This window comes from Nycticebus coucang, chromosome 8 (assembly GCF_027406575.1).
Source record: "Nycticebus coucang isolate mNycCou1 chromosome 8, mNycCou1.pri, whole genome shotgun sequence".
Classification (NCBI taxonomy): domain Eukaryota; kingdom Metazoa; phylum Chordata; class Mammalia; order Primates; family Lorisidae; genus Nycticebus; species Nycticebus coucang.
The window spans coordinates 54,789,474-54,810,821 of NC_069787.1; the positions used below are offsets into that span (position 1 = coordinate 54,789,474).

The 21,348-nt window shown below is 42.9% G+C and overlaps 1 protein-coding gene across 2 annotated transcripts in view; it reads right to left on the reverse strand.

Moving 5' to 3' along the window:
- The window catches only part of CACNA2D3 (calcium voltage-gated channel auxiliary subunit alpha2delta 3), a 913,362-nt gene that overhangs the window by 500,859 nt on the left and 391,155 nt on the right, over nt 1–21,348 (reverse strand). The window lies entirely within an intron of this gene.

The following is a 21,348-nucleotide window of genomic DNA, read 5'->3' on the forward strand; positions in this document are numbered from 1 at the left end:
TAGACGGATGACTGGGTGGATAAAAGAAAGGTTATTTTCCAGTAGCAGATAATCATTTACTCTTCTGCTCCATGAACCCATTAACAAATCTCTTTTCTTCTCTTTTGGAAGCCCAAAGATAACTCGTCTTCTGTTCATAGATAAGAAATAAGGATAAAGGAAAAGAAGGGTAATAAACAAGCAATGTTTACATAATGACTGAAGCAGGGTGGATCCTTGAGGCGGCTCGGTGATGGTCCACTTTTTTTTTTTTTTTATTTAACCTTTGAAGACCCTATTTCAAAATGATGCCACATTAGGCAACATGGTGTACTAAGAATGGAAATGACTGTCGAGTCTCCTTATGACAAGGGTAAGAATGGGAACATGATGAACATGAGCAAGAATCAGGAATGGGGCGGGAGCTTTCCCTGAGTCCCTGCCAGGGCAGCTACTGTGCTTACCTCATATATCTCCTGTCAGCCCCTCATAGCCCCGCAAGGCAAGATCCCTGTTACCCACCATTCTACACAAGTGGGAACTGTACTTTCTGAGGAGCACCTAACCACTAACGATCAGAGGTTTCTTTATTGGTAAAAAGGCGATAATAATACACACCTCTAGAGACAGGCCTCTTTGGAAAGTAAAACAAGTGGACAGAAAGTACTTAACGTCAACGGGTACCCACAGGCCCATCAATGGAGCTATACTGTTAGCCCAGCACCCTCACAGTGGTCCCCAAGGAGCTCTGAGTCAGAGCCATCTCCCTGTGACATCCTCATTTGGTGGAGATTCCTCAACAGTACACAGACAGGAGGACTGAGGACAGATTCTGTCACTCCAGTCCTCAAGTTGCAGAGTAAACAGTGAGCAAAGTAATGCTACAAATGCTCGCATAAATCAGGTACCCTGATGCGGAAACTCAGGCTTGGCCCCACACCCCCAACCCCTCCTCCACAGCGGCCTGCTCTGCACAGCGTCTGCAGAGCTCGGAGGCAGAGCCCACAGAAGGGCACCGGCCTGTAGGATAATATTTAGAAATAAACATATCCTACATCAAGCACACAAAGTGAACTCAGTATGAGTTTAAAACGACTTGCTATTCTTCCAGAGGCTTAAGGGACCTGGGCCCCCCTGGGACTCATGCAGAGTTAGCTTGCCTAGAGTTAAAATTCCACAAGCCAATTCTCTGAAGTTGTGAGGCCTCGTGAAGCCTGAGATCAAAGGGCATGCCACCCTTCCTCAGAGATATGGACCAGAGGGTTGACGTATGTTAAAAACATATTGTCAGAGGTCTATAGGTGCTCTGCCCTGAGGAGAGACACAGTCGTTACTTCATGCTGAGTAAACTGAGTGAACCCTTGAGGGTACTCTTCCATTAACTCTGTTCCCCTGTGGCTACTTTCTTCTTTGTGATCTTTATTTAGATACCTGCCCAGAAATTAGTCAGTGTCTAGAAGAAGATGTTTACTGCAGAAGTGATTGTGTTGATATGGTAATAGGATATTTCCTTACAAGTTAATTTCAGATAGGTAAAATGAGGTAATGGTGAAACTAACAGATGATAGATTAAGTGTGTACGTGACTAGAAAGGTATAAAATCAAAACCTTGAATAAAGAACTTTGCTACACGCCATCCCATACTATGTAGTCGGTTTCTTGACTTAATAATTGCAGGAGCGAGTTTATACCCACGGCAAAGCTGCTGTTCTTTTGCATCTCCGGTCATGTAACACCAGCCCACCAGAAGAACCTGGCATCTGGTCTTGCCTTCTTACCTACGCCCTGACTTAGTCCTTCAGATCACTGAGGCAGTTGGGGTTCTGACCTCAACGTCAAAGGTAATGCTCCAACTCCCAAACTACAATAAACCATGTCACAGCCTGATGAGTGAAAATGACTAAATCAACTTTTTACCAGAGTAATTTTAGGAAGACTTTATTCTCACAATCCTGGAAAATAGAGCTCTTAATTGTTCCTGTCCAAACTTGATAATAATTATTGTGACTTGAGCTTAGCAGCAAAACCACTTAAATTAATCCACAAAGATGTAAATACGATAATGACACTAAAAACCCCATGGTTCGTGCCTCCATCAATGGCCTTGATTATGTCTGCATATAAAAATCTGCAAAAAGAAGCAAAAATTCCATTTCACCAGCTCACTGCCTCAACATGTTAAGGAGTCAGTTTCTAGTTAGACAATTCTCTTTTCTTAAGTGTGGTGACTGGGATTTGCCTACTGAGACAATTCTTTTTATTTTTTATTTTTTTTCTGAGACAGGGTCTGGCCCCATCACCAAGGCTGGAGTACAGTGGCATCAACATAGCTCACTACAGCCTCCAACTTCAAGGCTTAAGCAATCCTCCTACCTCAGCATTCCAAATAACTGGGACTATTGGCAAGTGCCATGTGCCTAGCTAATTCTTTTAATGTTGTTTTTTTGTTTTTTTTTGTGGACACAGAGTCCTGCTATTGCTGAAGTTTGTCTTGAACTCTTAACCTCAAGGAATACTCTTGTCTTGGCCTCCCAAACTCCAGGATTACAAGTATGAGACACTGCACCTGACCTCTTTTTCCCTGAGTATGGTTTCTTGGTGGTTAGAACAAGGCCGCCCTTGCCTCTAACCAGTCCTGGAAACAGAATATTGGCCCCTGTGGAGCTATGAGCATCTTCAGGAATGCAAAGGTTACTGAGGATGTGCCACTCACTTAGTATAGACACTAAGTTTTGCTCTAAAATTATGTCTCTTCCAGAAGAAGGAGCCTTTGATTTTCCAAGGGCAGAGTGAAGAAGAGGAAATAGAATCGCTGGAAAGTACGATCCACTAAAAACGGGGGCTGTGTTAGATACACCCAGATGCAATATGTGAAATAACACTTCCCTTGGCTTATAAAGTAAGAACTGTGTATTGATTTCACAAGCTTGCTTAGCCAGCAATTTTAATAGAGGGGAAATTTTTGAATAGCTGTCTACTGTTACAGTTTTTAAAATATAGGAGGGGGAGCTAGGAAAATTACATGGGGACTTCATCCGTGTATTTAGGTAAAAAAATATATATATATAAGGTAAACGTTATTTCCAAACTTTGCTGACAGAGAGTGGAAATGAGGTAAGCCAAGGGTCAGTCAGTGTTCTCACCCTCACTCCCTGCCTCAGCCCCTTCCAGTGCTCAGTGAGGTGGTGCTGAAAGTCGGGGGGTGTGTGGGCCAGTGCTCAGTCTGAAGTTCCCTGTACAGTAGCTGAGCCAATCTGCTCTGCAGTCTCTGGTGTCAAAGACAGCATCTTCCTGAGTAGCAGACTTACCCTTTTCCATGTTTGTGTCTTGTTTCAAATTTTGCTTAAAATCCCCCTTTGCTTCTTGTAGAGTTTTCATGGGTCAGATTTATCTGAGCTTTGGCGTCTACTTCCCCCTCTCATCTTTTTAGGAGTTTAGTGCACTGTATTAGCTTCCTGTGGCTGCTGTAATAAAATACCCACAAAGTAGATGTCTTAAAACAACAGACATTTGTTCTCTCACAATTTGGGATGCAAGTAGTCCAAAAACCAGAGTGTCAGCAGGGTGGGAGAGCCTGATGCGGGTTCCACGGGAGAGTCTGTTCCACGTCTCTCTGGGTGTTCACTTGGAATCCCTGACATTCCTGGGCATGTCGACTCATTATTTCCATCTCTGCCTCCATTTTCACATGCCCCCCGCCACATCTCTGTGTCAAATCTCTTTCCTGTGTCTCAGAAGGACACCCGTCATTGGATTTAGGCTCTACCCTAAATGCAGGATGATCTCACCTCAAGATCTTTGAATTCATCACATCTGCAAAGAACTTATTTCCCAACAAGGTCCATTCTCAGGTTTTGGAGATGGGACTTAAAAACCTATCTTTTGTGAACACTATTCAATGAAGGACATCTACTCTCTACACTAAACTGTGTATTCTACCCAGTATACCTGTATTTCATGGTTTGCACATTTTTTTAACCTGAGTTTCATAAGTGCAGGATGTTTACCAAATGAAGGATGTCGAAAGGCCCTCACCTTTTTCCTCTTTATGAGAACAATTCAGATTTTCATGGGCACATTGTATTTTTATGAGCTTGCCATTCTTCCTGACCTCTGTCAGCGGGCCCCACTGTAATGCACTAAATTGGATTACAGTCATTTCCCTCACTCTCTAGTGGATGTGTCAGTACCTGGCATTCTCTGATCAATGAAGTGAACTCAGGACAGCATGATCATTTTTGCCAGTATTCCCATCCAATCCACATTAACTTACTATTCATCCTGGTCAATGTGAAGTACAGGAACAGCAAGCAGTCTGCTTCCTCCACCTTCTGAGACATTAAATTACCCCCGATGCCAATCAAGAACTTATCAGATGTTCCGCTTTCACTAAGACAGACTACCCACAGATGTTTGGGGAGTCAGAGTCACATACCACCAGCGTGATAAATTTTCAATTTGCATCTAAAGAGCATCTCCCACACCCCTGATCTGGCTTTGTAAGCTATCACATAACCCAACAGCAAATCACTTTTGTAGTTTCTTTCTTTTATTTCCACCCAAATAATGACTCTCGCCTGGGCTTTACCATAAGGTCTGCATTTTGCAACATGGGACTCTTTACGTGGCAGATGGCTGGTGTCCTCGCTGCATGCCCTCTGCACATTCTCCCATACCTTTGAGTTCTGCATCTTTAAACAAGGCTGCCCCTCTTATCACCCTATTTCAGTTGTGAGTTCCATTCTCCTTGAGTCCTGCCTGAGATGGTCAGCCCCCGGGTCCAAGCAATAAACTGACAGCTCACTTGGCTTGTGCTTGAACTTCCCTGAGCCCCAGTATTTTTGGAAAACAGATGACAGTAGCCCCCTCTTTCCTGTTCTGCAGTGGGAGGACCCAGGGAACACCACAATCCTCACGCAGTGGGGAGCACCTCACTCCCCACCCACAGCATCTTGAGATGATCCAGAGGAAACTTAATCTGCATCTCTTTCCCCCTTCCTTAAATGATCAGGGCAAGGCTCTCTGACTGCTTTGTTCCTTTGTTCATCCAACAAATGTTTGGTGAGCACCTCCTATGTCAGGCATTCCACAGGGAGCCAGAGGGCTCTGCTGTGTGGAAAGGGCAGAGGGAGCTGCTCAGAGAGGGTGATGGAGGAGAACTTCCAGCAGAGGTGCTCCAGATACTGAGAAGGCATCAGCCCCCAAACACCTGGGCCAGCAAGAACGCTGCAGGCAGGGGGAACAACAAGTTGAAAAACCCTGAGTTGGGAAGAAACAGGTCCTGGGGAACAGCAAGGGAAGGAGGCAGTGTTGCTGGGGCCCAGGGATGGATGGGGAGAGGTTTGGGATGAGGCAGGAAAGGTAGGCAGGCCCCAGTAAGGAGTTTAGCAGATCGGCAAAGTTTCCTGCCAAGTGTACATTTTCTAATAGACATAATCTGCTCCACTCATGCCAAGGCCCATCACGCCTTTATTCATGGTTCCAAAAACCAAATTTACTTTCTGAAATCTGTAGCAAGCGTGGCCTACTTCCTCTTCCCAGGACAAGCAATCAGAATCTTCATGGTTGCCTCAGTGCTTATATTTCCTCTCCAGACCTCAAAGACATCTGATACACGCTCGATTGTTTTCAATATCATTTATTCTCTAGTGAATTAGCAGAACTGTATTAATTTCAACTTGCCATTCAATTTCTAGAGAATTTGGGTGAACATGAACAAGTATAAGCTTATATAGAATTACAGACAAACTACGATGACCCCCAAACCATTGTTTGAAGGGAGAGGACGGAGCTCAGATGCAGCAGGATTTTTGAAGTGTGGCCCTTGTGAGGAAGGTGTTTTCTGCCAGGATCTCAGGCTTCCCTACATTTCTCTGAAGTTGTGTACCTCTCAGCCGTAAAATTATAGCAGGCACGGGGGGCCTGGGGATCAGCCCACGCAAGCATTTTCTTTGGTGTCATATTTTGGACCAAATTCAAGAGGAGAATGTTTGGATAGTTTTCATGTCTCCCATTTCAGCAAGTAAATGACATCTCTCCCATTCATTCTAAATAGATCATAGATTAAATAATGAACAGTTTGATGCTAATTATCAAACACTTATATCTACTGGAAAACAGTTCTTAATGTGTGCTGAATTATAAAATAGGTTTGTTTGCCAAACATTTATGCTTTCTCTAAACTTAGTGATATGCAGGTTGCTTTTCATAAAGCTGGAGCCCATTTCTAGCAGCTCTGGGACCAGAGGGATGAGGGTGATTCACAGCTCAGTGCTGAACTGCTTTGGATGGAGCCAGGAAACAAATGGCATGAAAAATCTCAGAAAACGCTCTAGACCAAGGATGTCTAACCATTTTTTTTTCCCTCTGCTGCACATTGGAAGAATAAGAGTTGTCTGGGCTACACAATAAACACAGAAACACTACTGAAAGCTGATTAGCAAAATAAGTCCATACATACTCAGCCTGCAGCCCACAGCCCACAGGTTGGCCTCCCCTGCTATATAGTATCTTTGGCCTATTGCCTCCATGAGCTAAACTTCAGGGTTACTTCCCCAGTGAGATTTCACATCAATGATTGAACTTTTTTTTTTTTTTTTGGCCTTACATATACCAACTATAAATAACCTTCGTCTCTTAATGCATTTTAAATTTTGCAGAGAAATTTGTGTTTCTTTCTCCTTAATCTCCTGGAATAAACCATTCATAAGTGTTTGTCAAAGCTATTAAGAAGAAAATGTCAGCATATGAATCAAGATGATGATGATACTATGGTAATAGCCACAGAAAATACCATTGATGGAGCACTATAATGGGCCACACACACTCTGAATAACCCTTCCAGGCAGTTACAAACTACTTTTCCTAGCCCCATTTTGCAGATGAGAAAACTTATCCTCAAAGCTTTGAAGTCCATTTCCCCAGTACACAAGACAGAAGTTAGCTAAGCTTCTTGTGCAATCTACATGATAACAGAGACCCTGAATTCTACAGGGTTCCTACCAGGTGTTAGAGAGGAGCTGGAGGAAAAGAGTGACGGAGTAGGTATACTCCCAAGACCAGGTAACACGTGGCTCGGAGCAGGCCATCTGCCCCCAGCTAGTAAACAGAGTGGGTGATCTGTGGAGGAGGCGACTCTAGTCAGGCTTTCCTGAGGCCCTGACACGGCATCTTTGCACCTAACCTTGGGACATGAAGGTGAGTTAAAGGAGACAAGATGACTGAAGATAAGGTAGTTCTGGGGACCAATCCAGAGTCCCTGTCCAGGAGTTCCCCAGTGTGTCCACCTCGGGTTTCTGTTGCAGAGCAGATGGTGAGTCTAGCTCATCACCATTAGCTTTTGGATTTGGGTCCTGCTTGCAGAAGGGACATTTATAAGGCATAGAATTCGGAAATTTAGAATGCAGGCTAAAACACTCCTGAGAGAAGATAAGCACATCTCAAGGGGCCTCTAATTCTAAAATAGCATGTGAAACACATTACTTGATATATGATATTTAATTAAGTCACCCTTGCAATCTAAGAAAAAGCTGAAGAATCATTACCCACTTCCTTCTTGAAGGTTTGCTTGGGTTAGAAAGGAGACAAAACTCATCCTGAACAGGTTCGGGATCGGGTGAGCAGAGAATCACCTTTTCCCATCAGTAAGTACTAGAACAACGCCAGCCCAGGCCAACAATGCCAGACTCCTGTAGCAGCTCCCTGGAACTCCACTGTGTTGCCTGAGAATCCATGCTGAGCCCCACAGCCAGAACACCCAGCCCACTCAAGAAGCTTCAGTCATTTCCGATAACCAATCACAGACAGACTAATTCTGGCTGCCTGAGGCGCCAAGCAATTCTGATCTGGCCAGTGACCCCTTTTCAAATTTGCTTCCTCTCCAGCTCCCCAAGTACACCCACATCCACATCCTGGCCAATCTCCTGGAAGCTTTCTCTTTCTTATCCTCTAATTGTTCCACTTGTAGTAACTGTTACTACCACTGAACAACTCATTCAAAACATTTAACACATGTCATATTTTCTAATATCGCCCAAAAGAATTTAGCACCTCTGCTGGATATAGTAGGCATTTGTTCATTCATTCAGAAAATATTTGCTGAATGCCTACTGTGTGTCTAGCACATGCTAGGATTTGGGGATGAAGCATTGAGCAAAACTAGACATGCACAGTCTGGGGGAAACTGCAATCTGCAAAATAAGTAGGCATAGGGCAGTGGTCGCGTAGAGTGGTCCTGACAGGGCCAAAGCAAGTCTAAAGGTCTGGAATGCAGGGAATAAAAAGAGGCTGGATGGGGCTGGGCTTGGTGGGGGAACCAAGCAGGGTCTTACAGATCTTGGTCGATAATTGTCCTCAATCTCAAGAGCAGTGGAGGTTCCTGGATGGTTGTGAGGGCAGGTACTCATCTTTGCGATTTGAAGTGGAGAGCAAGTGCGAGGGCTGGAGGGGAGTGTTTAGGGACTCCTGCAGTCATCAAGGGGTGCATGTGGGTTCTTGTACAAGGGTGGGAGAGGGCGAGATGCCTGTGGTGTCCAGAGAGGACGTGCTTGGTAAATGTATGTTGGTCTAAGTTTTGAATTCTGATGGCAGGCATTTGTGCCAGAGACTGAAGATCTCTTCTACAATGTTCCTGTGTCAAAGTGGGGAGTCTCCAACAGCAGGAAGCCTGGACGGCAGAATCTCAGAGAAGCCACACCATGGAGAAATTAGCCAGAGGGGACTGGCATGCTCCTCAGACCATGTGCAAATGGGGAATCCTAATTGACTGCAACAGGAAAGAGTTTGTCCCCAAACATCTGGATTGTCACGGATTTGCTGATTAAAACTAATTTCTCTGTTGTAGCAATCCTCAGAACACACATTCCTCTGAGCTATTCTTCAGTGAGTCTCCAATTGATAGTGGTTTATCATAAGCAGCGTGAGAGAATGGGAATGGTGAGAAAAGGATATCCTTGACAGCCCACATCTGGGTGTGTGCACCCTTCAGGGGAGCTCTCTTGGCCGGCGAGGCTGTGTGCCCACGTGTGCAGCTGCTCTGCCCCTCACCCCACCGCACTTCCCAAGAAGAAAGGCCCACGCTATTTCCTGGAGGGCCTGGGAACACCACTCCACCAGTGAGGAACCTGGGTTCTCCTTTCACGGCTCCTGAGTGGGGGCCCTCGGGGTACACAGGTTAGAGGATGGGGCGGGGCACAGCCACTTAGCCCTTGACCCCTTGACATCTACCCTGATCCCTCCTTACAAAATAAAGCCAAATAAGTTCTTTATCTTGGGCGGCGCCTGTGGCTCAGTGAGTAGGGCGCCGGCCCCATATGCCGAGGGTGGCGGGTTCAGGCCCAGCCCCGGCCAAACTGCAACCAGAAAATAGCCGGGCGATGTGGCGGGCGCCTGTAGTCCCAGCTGCTCGGGAGGCTGAGGCAAGAGAATCGCGTAAGCCCAAGAGTTAGAGGTTGCTGTGAGCCATGTGACGCCACGGTACTCTACCGAGGGCGGTACAGTGAGACTCTGTCTCTACAAAAAAAAAATAATAATAAATAAATAATAAAAAAAAATAAGTTCTTTATTTATTCCGTCAACAAGCACTTGAAAAAAAATTTGAAGTCTTGTCTTATGCTCCCTGGGGGTGGGGGAGCACAGAAGAAATAATTCTGGAGAGAATTAACGTCATGGCAAACCGTACCAAGAAAGGACAATGCTCAGAAGTAGGTCGTTGTCATCCTTCTACAGCAGCCCATCCCCACATTCACTCAGAAAGTCTCTCATTTGAACCTTTCTGAAGAAAGACAGAAATTAAACATCCCTTCCTTCCATCTTCCAGACAGGCCTAGCTCCCAGTAAAATATGATTCTGCACGCCTGCCATCTGGGCTGATGCTATCAGCTTCTTATTGATATTTAATATAAATACAGCCCTGAGGCTAGCAGGTACCCTGACAGGGTCTGAAATATAATTGCCAGGGAACTGTACAAATGCATGTAGCCATTAAGGAGCTGTCAGGGATATTGCTGGTGCAAAGACAGAGAAGCCGCAGACTGGACAAAGGAAGGCCGGATGGCAGCTCGGGAGGCACAGGGGGCAGGAGGCCGGGTAGCAGAATCACGTAACACCACTGCAGGCCCAGAAACCACAGGCAGGGAGATAAGGGGATAATGAACATTTAAAAAAAGGAAATGGGCCAAGTTTAAGTTTGCTGTTTGTTTTCAACACCTAGAGGCTAAGAGGTGACTCCTGTCTTTGATATGAGATTTACATGGAGAGACTACAGGCAGCCTTGAGTGAGTCGAGTCAGGCTTTTAAGGAGGTCAGAACAGAAGCTGTAGAGGTGGAGATAGCAATTTGTGTTGTTTATTTGTCTCAACAACTTTATTGAGGGGTAACTGGAATTTGTATTATTCACTAATTTTAATGTCAGTCACAGAGGCACAAGCCTGTTAATCTGGCTCACGGGTGAGAAAGACGGAGTAGATTAGGGTAAGAAGCAAGCTCTGGGCACAGCAGGAGGAAAGATGGGCCAGCTACAGGGCCAGGACTCACCGAGCCGGTATCTGAGGTAGGCCTTGAGGAAGGTCACGGAGTGCCTTGGTGCAGTATACTACTAGCACATCCTGCCACAACTCTGCTGTCACTGACTGGAGAGGAAGTACAGTGGGAGTGGGGACCTGGGTGGTGGAGACGCAGTCTCCCCCCTTGATCAGAGTCTGTTACTATCCCTCGATTGCTAGAAAGCCTTGGTTTCTGTAACTGGAAGAGATGGGGTAGGGAAAGAAGTGGGATCTAATGAACATACAGTTTGGGAATCAAAATAGCCAAGTCTAGTTATAGGGGCATTCGTACCTACTTTACTTTTAAACTCCCAAGAAAGGTGCACCACAGGTACAGCTCCAAATAGTCAAGAGGGTAGTAGAATAAAGAAATCTAGATTGGGTGGTGCCTGTGGCTCAGTGAGTAGGGTGCCGGCCCCATATACCGGAGGTGGCGGGTTCAAACCCACCCCGGCCAAAAACTGCAAAAAAAAGAAGAAGAAAAGAAAAGAAATCTTGATCTCCATCTGCTTGGACAATGGATAGAAAGGGCCTTGTGCTCCGTCCTCCCCTCCTCACATGCACACACTCTCTCACACACACCACAATCCATCCTGGGTAAGTGACTTCAGGTAGAATACACAAAATCTTTTAAAGATTTTAGTAGCTATGTATTTCATGGTGTTAGGAAAATTTTAACCAACACATCTAACTCACGGATACTCAAAATCCATTGCTCCAACTATGGCTAAACATATTAACCCATATAAACCCACAGGTGTTGGGCAGACCTGGATGATGTCTCGAGTGTGGCCACAACCAGCTGAAGCTGGGGAAATGCAGATCCCATGGCCCAGTCAGCAAAGCTCCTCTGTTCCTCCTGGTTCTCTGTCCAGTTACTATACACCAAAGCCCTGACAATGCCCAGGCCATGTGTGTGATGATAGGTGACATAAGAACACACATTGCAACAAAAATGGCTTTTTGTTTAATAAAAAGCAAACATATCCTCTTTATCCTTCTTTTCTGAAACATCAAACTACTGAAGCCATTCAGCCCCAAGAACGTGAAAACATAGATGTGGTCACACAACAAAGGGCACTTCTAGCTCTACACCCATCGGAGAGTGCAAGCGAGAGTCAGAAGCAGGTGCACGGAAGGTTCATGGCAGCTCAGTTCACAATCACAAAGATGTGGAAACAACCCACATGCTCATCAACACATGAATGGATTAATAAACTGTAGTATATGTATACCATGGAATGCTATTCAGCCATAAAAAGATGGCAATTTGGATGGATTTGGAGAACATTCTCCTAAGTAAAGTATTGCAAGATTGGAAAAGCAAGCGTCATATGTACTCAACACCAATTCGAAACTAGGAGATTAATAATCACGGACCTACATGAGAGAAAATCTCAATTCAGGAAGGGGTTAAGGTTCAGTGGCTTCCCCCCAATAAGTACAATACATGGATATATGGCACACTCTCTGGGTCAAGGACACAGCTACCACTTGGACTTTAACCTTTCAAGTGTAAATTATATAACCTAATAGTTTATACCCTCATATTAATCTGAAATTTAAAAGTTTAAAATGAAAAAGATCAGAAGCAGGCCTGAGAAAGTTTAGAAAGATGTTCCAAGGGGTAATATGCTCTGTGAGTAAACCTCAGGCAAGATCTGCCCCTCACAGAGCCAATTCTGTGCTGAGGGACTTTTGATGGACACAGCACCAGGGAAGCAGGTCCACACGGCTAGAACATTGCCCTTGATGCCCAATTTCATGCGCAGATCTACAGGTCATCAACCTCCCTGAACTATACCACTCAAAGTTTTAACTGCTTCCAAAGCACATGGTACACACTAGGAATGATGCCAATTTCTAATAATGCTGGCCAAGAACTATTAACAAGGAGACATTAGCTGTCTTGGCATTGGACTTTATTCACCCTACAAACCTTTTATCAATTATTTCTTCGGCTTATTAAACAACCTCAGTATAGCCAAATTAAATTAGACCAAATGATTCAGTTTCTGCACCTCTGTAGCTCGTGTACACTAACTGCTAACTCCTGAGTGGCAGGGAAAGGTGCTTGAATATCCCCTCCTCCTGTCACATAAATGGCTCATGAAAAATTGAAGGATACAGGTTTAATTCTATTGAATTAGTTATAACCAGGATTAGCACAAGTTGAGAACTGCATCACTTTTGAGAGTATAAAGAAGTCTTTTTATTAATACATGAAAGCAAGTAGCATAAATTGCTATCCAAGCAAGCCATGCTGGATATGAGCACCCCATTTGTAACTCACCCTGTTCCATAGAGAAAAGAACTGATCGAATGTGTATGTGTGTGTCAGCACACACCTGTACCATTGCTGATGTTAATCCAAAGAGAGCAAGGAATGATTTTTTAAAATAATACATTGTACACCTTATTTTAACACGTGAACAATCTTCATGTGTAGGCTCATGGCCCTTTGAGCCTTGGGGGACGTTTTCTAGCTGTGGCCAGTCAGCATGCTCTAGACACCAGCCAAAGCAATTTATACCAATGGGAGAAGAAATGGAGAACATTAATTGATCCATTGAGCTGCTTAAGTGGATTCTGCTTAAGAATTACTGCTATAATTATGTCAGGGAACTCTCTACTTCTTCAGCATGGGAATCTTCCCAATTTAAGGAACCAAACATACCCTACTCCAAACACCTCAGAAAATGTTAATCTATAGAACTAAAAGAGTAAGAATGGCTTTATGGGAAAATGGATCCAGAGACTGGATCTAGTTTCTATCTTTCTTTCCATTCTGCATCCTACAGGGCTGGCTCCAGCCTCGTCCTTTCACCCACCCTGGCCCTTCGCCCTATCCCCTTTGCCCAGAATCTCCAGCCTTTTCTCTTATAGGGACATAAAATTGCTACAGCACTTACAGTCACCACATCTCTCATGGGCAAAATATGGGGTCTTCAGATTTCTTCTGACTTTTCATTGACATTGATCATTGTAAGGCCATCCCTGAACCAGTAAGCACAGGAGGTGATGGGGCATGCTGATCAGCTTACACCTTTTAAGCCTCAGATCGGAATCCTAGCCCAGCAGTCACTGAAGATGAGTTCCCAAAAGAAACTCAAGGTGCTACTGGTGGGATGAGGAAACTAAGGGGAGCAAACCATGAACATCTCCTCCAAGTTTCCAGTGTGGTCATAGTCATCCAAAGAGTTATCATCTCAGAGGACGCATAGCCCAGGTAACCCAGAACTTCTGATTCTGTTAAAGAATTTAAACTGGGCAAGATCATTCCCCAAGTGAAGCATTTCTATAACACACGGACGTACAAGAAATTTTTTGCACCTTCTAAAAATTGCATGGCAGAAAGAAAAAACTTTATCAGTCACCAGCAAAGCAAGGTTAATGTGAAACATAGATCTCTTGGGATGCAAAGAAAAAAAAAAAAGAAGATAGAAAGAAGTGCTTCATGGGAAATAACGCTGCAAGTCCAGCAGATTACATGCTACAAATAACAAAGAAACAGAAGAAAATGTTACTGCAACTAAAACAAAACCAACAAACCATACATATTTTAACAGGAAGTGTGCTGAGAGTGGAAGAAGCCAGCTGCTACAAAAATGATGTGTGACAAGAATGGGCCTTCAAAAAGGGTAGAGGAGCTCCAAAAACATCTTTGAGGACCCAGTTACTTAGAGATTTTAGCTGAAATTGTTTTAAGAAAAAATATGTATTTAAGTAAAGGATTGGATATCAGGTAGTCTAAGCTTTATTAATTTCATATTCATAAAAATAAAGTGATTCAGAAAGATCTCCTAATAATACAAATGCTAAAATTTTTATTTCATCTTTGTCTATTTAATCAGTCTGATTTGTTTGGAATGTAGTTTAAGCAGCCAGAGTGCAGAGGAAATCCAACCGCAGTGACATTTTGGAGTCCTAACACTTGTAATGACTAATTTTATTACAGCAGCTAAAAAGAAATAAGAGAAGCCATCTATGTTCAGCTAGTAACCAATTCACCTTTTTTATTTAATCCTCTGTGATTTTACCTTTTAATCTATTATACTATTTTTAAACAACTTGGTTTTATTTTGTATGTGAATTAATGGACATGTAAATTTAAAGTTACTGTTATTTCAGTAGATAAATTTTTATAAGAGCTGAAAGTCCCAAGTAGGGACCAACTATGATGACACAGTCAACGATTATAAAGTCAAAATAATATAAAAAGGCCCTCTTCACTGTGAGATCAAAAGATGAAAAGAATGAGCAATAACAACAAAAGACATAAGGATAAAATAATAAAGCCTGTTTCAAAACAACAGTCCACTATAAAAGAGTAAACTATTTAAAAGCAAACATGTTGCTTAAAACAGATATTTAATTCAATATAAAGTTGTTCAATATTTGTTCTCTAAGACATGTATTTGCCATGTGTATACGGAGATCTTATCTCCTACAATTAAATTATGGATAAGACATACTTAATTAGCAAATGGGATCAGTAAAAATTCATACCAGAGGGTTAATCCAATTCTCTTGAATAACCCAAAGTCTATTTAAAACAGAAAACGAAAAGGTAAGAAGGATAAGAAGAAATGGGTCTTTTGGTTTAGAAAGCAGCTGACTACAGCACAATGAGAGGAACAAAAAAACTATTAACTCTCTAGGCCTTTAACTTTCTCCAGACACTGTCTTTAATGCATGGGGAAAAGGTTCAAATGTTTTAAATCTCTCCAAAACTATTAGCAAAAACAATATGGAAATATATAACAGATGCATAAAGGCATCTTGGGGTGAATATATTAAGGACCCACAACTGCAAATTCTAAAATCTGCTTAATTGTGCCAAAAAGAAACACAAGAAAGACTTTGTGATAAACAAAATGTAAACGATGTTTCCAAAAAAAAAAAAAGAAAAAAGTCTTGAGGTCTTAAGCCAAGGATTTTTCCTCAGTTGGGTACTTCAGCCTGACTGGACCACCAACACAAGCTGTGTTGTCACATTGGCCACCAAGAAGAACAGTGACAGAGGCCAAGCCTCAGCCCCGAAGTAGTGGGAGAGCAGAATGAATAATAAATGAATTTTCCAATGAGTTTCCACTTGGGGCATTTTATCTTAAACCAAACATAGAGTGCTTTTCTGGTGGGGAGGGAGTGGAAATTACTGTCTAAAAATACTTTCACTTTTTTCTTTTAGAAGAAAAAATTTAATTAACAAAAATATCCTTTGTTAAAAAAATCAAATGATCAGAAAGAACATTAAGGTTATCCTAACCCAACGAGAGTGGTAGGATCTCACCCACCACGCACAGTGTGAAGGTGCTCAGCACACCCTGGGTGGAGGGCTCAACTACAACTTGAACTTTTCCTTGGAAACAAAAACAACGTAAACAATGTAACCTAAACATTTGTACCTGCATATCAATATGAAATAACAAAAGAATGCTGTTAAAATTCTGATGCAAAACTGTCTACTCCCTCCTCCACTTACAGAAGACTAAATGTTTGCACTAACTTGGGATGTGGGAATATTCTGTCTATGCTCCACGACAATCTACCCCCCAAACACCTTTTTGTTCCATTCATCAATTTTCTTTTTTTTTTTTTTAACTTATTTCATTTTATTTCATTTTTAGAGACAGAGTCTCATTATGTCGCCCTCGACAGAGTGCCATGGCGTCACAGTTCACAGCGACCTCCAACTCTTGGGCTTAAACCATTCTCTTGCCTCAGCCTCCCAAGTAGATGGGACTACAGGCGCCTGCCACAATGCCTGCCTATTTTTTTTAATTTTTTTTTTTGCAGTTGTCATCCTGCCAGCCTTGGAGCATGTGGCTGATGCCATAACCACTGTGCTACAGGTGCCTACCCTAACTTAATTTTTATTAAATCATAACTGTATATATTTATGGGGTACAATGTGATGATTTAATATACAATGTGGAATGCTTAAATAAAACTAATTAACATAACTATCACCTCACTTACTCATTTTTTTTTTTTTTGGGTGGTAAGACATTTACAACATACGCTTAGTTGTTATGAAGTGTACCCTTGCATTGTGCATATTAGGTAAGGCTCCCACCAAATACCCTCCCTCTATGCACCCCCCTTCTCCCTCCTCTCTCCTTTTTCTTTCTGGACTATATTTGTGTTTTATCATTCATATGAATGTGTAAGTGTTCATATATTGATTTCATAATAGTATTAAGTACACTGGATACTTTTTTTTCCATTCTTGAGATACTTTACTGAAAAGAATATGTTCCAGCTCCATCCAGGTAAACATAAAAGATGTAAAGGTCTCCATCTTTTTTATGGCTGCATAGTATTCCATGGTATACATGTACCACAATTACTTTATCCATTCATGGGTTGATGGGCATTTAGTCTGCCTCCACAAATTGGCATTTATTCATTGAGCTGCAATAAACATTCTGGTGCAAATTTTGTTGTAAAATGATTTTTGTTCATCTGGATAGATACCTAGTAATGATATTGCAGGATCAAATGGCAAATGGCCAACAAACACATGAAAAAGTGCTCATCAGATTTAATCATCAGAGAAATGCAAATCAAAACCACTTTGAGATATCACCTAACTCAGGTAACATCAGCCCACTTCACAAAATCCCAAAACTGCAGATGCTGGCATGGATATGGAAAGAAGGGAACACTTCTACTCTGCTGGTGGGATTGCAAACTAATACAGCCTTTCTGGAAAGAAGTATATAGAATGCTCAAGGAACTAAAAGTTGACACACCATATGATCTTGCCATCCCTCAATTTTCAAAGCCATATGCATCTCTCTCTGATCTGCCATAACATCATAACATTCCATTTCAAGCGGGGAGAAGCAAAGGGTGTTTTCATGAGTGAACTTTGTAGTACCCACAGTGTGTGAAGGAATATGTCTTGATATAAATAAATGTAACACGCTCACCATTTTAAGCAGAAAAGTGTTGTTGAATTGAGAGATGAAGCCTGTGTCCTCACTGTGAAAATGGACATGTGAGTCAGCTTGGCATTCTTAACATATCCAAGATAATTCCCCCAAACCTCTTTCTGTCCTATCTTTCTCCTATAAACAATTAGTATCACTGTTTTAATTTTCATTATGAAATTATTTCAGAATAGAAAGAAGTTACAAAAATTATTTTTAAAATATCCCATTCACCCTTCTGTAAATGCCAAACTTACTAAACAACACTCCAAACAGCCACAACACCAACAGTGATGCCGTACCATTACCTAAATATAAAGATCTTATTGAAATTTCATCAGTGTCCACATCAATGTGTTTTCAATCTGGAAGTACACATTGCAGGGGGGGACTATCTCCTTAGTCCCCTCTACTTCAAGAGAGTTCCTCAGTCTTTCTTGGTCCTCTGTGATCTTCATGCTTCCCACGTCACTGGCAGTACCATATGAAGGTAACATGAGCACCTGTCTAATAAGACTCAGAGGAGGCTGGCTAGTTACTTTTTAGAATGTCTGGATTAGTTTCCTGGAGTTGCCATAACATACTACCACCAACGGGGTGGCTTAAAACAGAAACCTACTCTCTCAAGTTCTGGAGGCCTGAAGTCTGAAATAAAGTATCTGTAGGGCTGGTTCCTTCTGGAGGCTGTGATGGAGAAACTGCCCCATGCCTCCCTCCTGGCTCAGGTGATGACTGGCAATCCTTGACACTCACTGGTTGGCGAATGTGTCACTCCAGTTTCTGCCTTCATCTCCACATGACTTTAGTCTCTATATGCGTGTGTGTGTGTCTTTCTTATACAGACATTTGTCCTTAGGTTGGGGGCCCACTCTAAAACCAATCTCAAGATTCTTAATTACATCTACAAAGACCCTATTTCCAGATAAGGTGACTGCTATGGAATGAATGTTTGTGTTCCCACAAAATTCAAACATGGAATACATAATCCCCTAGGTGATGGTATTTGGAGATGGGATCTTTCAAAGGTAATTAAATTGTAAGAGTAGTGAACTTATGATGGAATTAGTGCCTTTAAAAAAAGAGACACAAGAGAGCTTGCTTCCTCTCTCTGTTTTCTGACATCTGAGGACACAGTAAGAAGAAGGACAGATCTCTTACCAGAGCCCAGCCATGCTGTTACCCTGATCTTGGACTTCCCAGCCTCCAGAACCATGAGATATAAACTCTGTTGTGTAATCCACCAGTCTATGGTGGATTTTTTTATAAGTTTTGTTATAACAGCCCAGACTGAGACAGTTGCAAGTTGTTCTGAGTAGACACCAATTTTTGTGGGGCACATTTACAACTATAATATCTTTCAATTCAGTTGTTTTAAAATGCATATTACTGGACAATGACTAGGGCATGCGTCCTGTTATACAATTTTTCATGTTGCCTGAATGTGAGACACAATAAGCAGCTGAAAATCATTTTATTTCTGAAAAGTAGCATCAGCCTCAACATGACTCATGGTATCTTTGGGAAGATAATGGCAAATTATATTTAGTTTCACATTTGATACTTCAATTATAAAAAACAACTTAGTAGGGGCTTCACAGTCCACTACTGTTTCTTACTTCAGGTAAATATTCATCAGTTATCAGAAATCAGGAGAAACATTCTTATCCAGGGAGGCATCAGGGTTGGAGGCTGCTGTGAAATCGGATGTTCTTTTAAGAAGTCATTATTTCTAAGAACTGCCAAGACTCCAGCTCTGCTTCACAGGCCACTGAAAGGCACGATGGGTACAATCATTGTGTTCAGCAGCCCAGCTGCCACTTGATTAGAGAGGAGATGAGGTCTGCTGTGTAGGGTTTGTTCTCTGCAGAAATCCACCAGGGGAGAAACAGCAGAGCATCCTTTCCAAGACAGCTGCAAATTGAGTTGGTGATAATTTCACACCTACCCGTAGGCTTTCCAGGCTCACCTCTTTTTGTCTGTCTGGGAAATGGATGGCAGTTCCTCCCTTCCACCCAGCAGCAGAGCTTACTCATCAGCAGGTTTGCAAAACTGGTCCTAAAATGCCTGGCCAGGTTGGCTCTGACAATACTTTCCAACACATCTCACCAGACTCCCAGCTTAACACATTTCTTTCTTCACAAATTTCTTTAATCAAACAGAAGAGCACCTCACACATAATTTTTAAGCTGCTGATCCCAGCCTGGAGTTTATCAAGTTTGAAAAGATAAAGCTTTGACAACAGAGATAAATATTCAGAAAACACATACACACACACACACACGCACACCCATGTAAGTGTCATCATATCTGTGTGTCCACAGGGAGGTTAATGGGACAGAGACGTCTCTGGTCAGAGAAGGCAAAGCAGAGAAAAGCAGATATGCAGATTTTCATATGGAAACAGGGTATACATGGCCCAAATACCCAAGTAGCAAAAGAAACCATTTAACAGACACTCATATCACATACACCTACATTTGGGCACACGTCCTCAAAATGCAACAGGATAGTGACAGTCCTGGACCATGTACCATGAATAGTTCATGAGACTTTATTGGAATCAGGAATAGCATAGGAAAAAAGGAAAATAGGCTCAGTTTCAAAAACAGCTCCCTAAAAACAATAACACTAGCCATATACATAGCACGTTCATTTGCCCATCTAAACACTTTCCATGTTGTGGCACACTTGAGCCACTATGACATAGGTCCTTTTATACATCTTACTAATGAAACTGAGGCCACAGAGGTAACATGCCCAAGATAACATCATCAGAAGGTAGTGGAGCATGAACACAGTCAACGGGTAATAAGCGCTCAGGGCATGTCAAGGAGCTATCCTAACACATCTACAGATAGAAACGCATTGAATATAAACAACTCTAGGGTGAATACTAATGTCATCTTCATTTCACAGATGGCGATACTGAAGTTAAGCTGCCAAATAACATGTCCCAGGTCAGACAGTTAGTAGCAGAGTCACTGGAGAAATCCTTTTGATCATATTTTATTGATAGAAACCAATGCAAAGATAGAACAAGCGAATTACTGGGGCTACATTTCAAAGCTAAAACAAATCCCTACATCTATTCAATAGCCTGGGCCTCTGCAGTGCTGCTGCCTCCGAGGGGTGGGCCTGGGATCTCACACAGTGTGGGTGTGCACGGCACAGAGCCAGACAGAGGACCTGACAGTCTGTGCATCTTTGTACCACGGCCAAAGGGAGTGAAAACGAAGCAGCATAAGATGTCTGCAAATCCCTCAGAATACTGGCTAAGCCTTTGAGGAGGTAGTAGCAATGAACATCCAGAAACTTGGCACCCTCTCTCTTGCTCCCCTGAATCCTCCAATCCCCTCTGCGTTGTCAGAGGAGGATCACAGCTGACAAGGCCAGAGAAAGACTGTGAGGGGCCCGTGAGCTCTCTGTCTTTCTGTAACCATGGGAGCACGTCCTAATGCAGCTTCTCCCACTGATGAACGACGGTGCCTCGAAGGAGAGCTGAGGGGAGAGGAACTGAGAACTGCTCAGTGTCCTGGGAAGGTTCACAGTAAGGTGGTATGGGAATCACTGGTCACAGTACCTTGGCATTTGACCCGTGTCCTTATCATCTAACTTGCCAAATATTGCTCCAGTCAAGCAGCCTCGAAGTGAGGGGGAGCAGCCCTCGGGGTGGCCAATGGCTGATCTATAGGTCCTTAAAGAACCTGGCAAGGTCAGGTTACTGATATGGGCCAAACACAGAGGCTGAGCTGCAGCCCCCCCACAGTGAGGCCCGTTCTGGTCTGCCCTGCTGCAGTGAGCAGCTGCCACTCTTCCTGTGTCATCGGCCACAGCGTATGTAGGTACTGCCCAACCACAGGGAGCAGAGACCTCGGTCAGACAAACAGCCA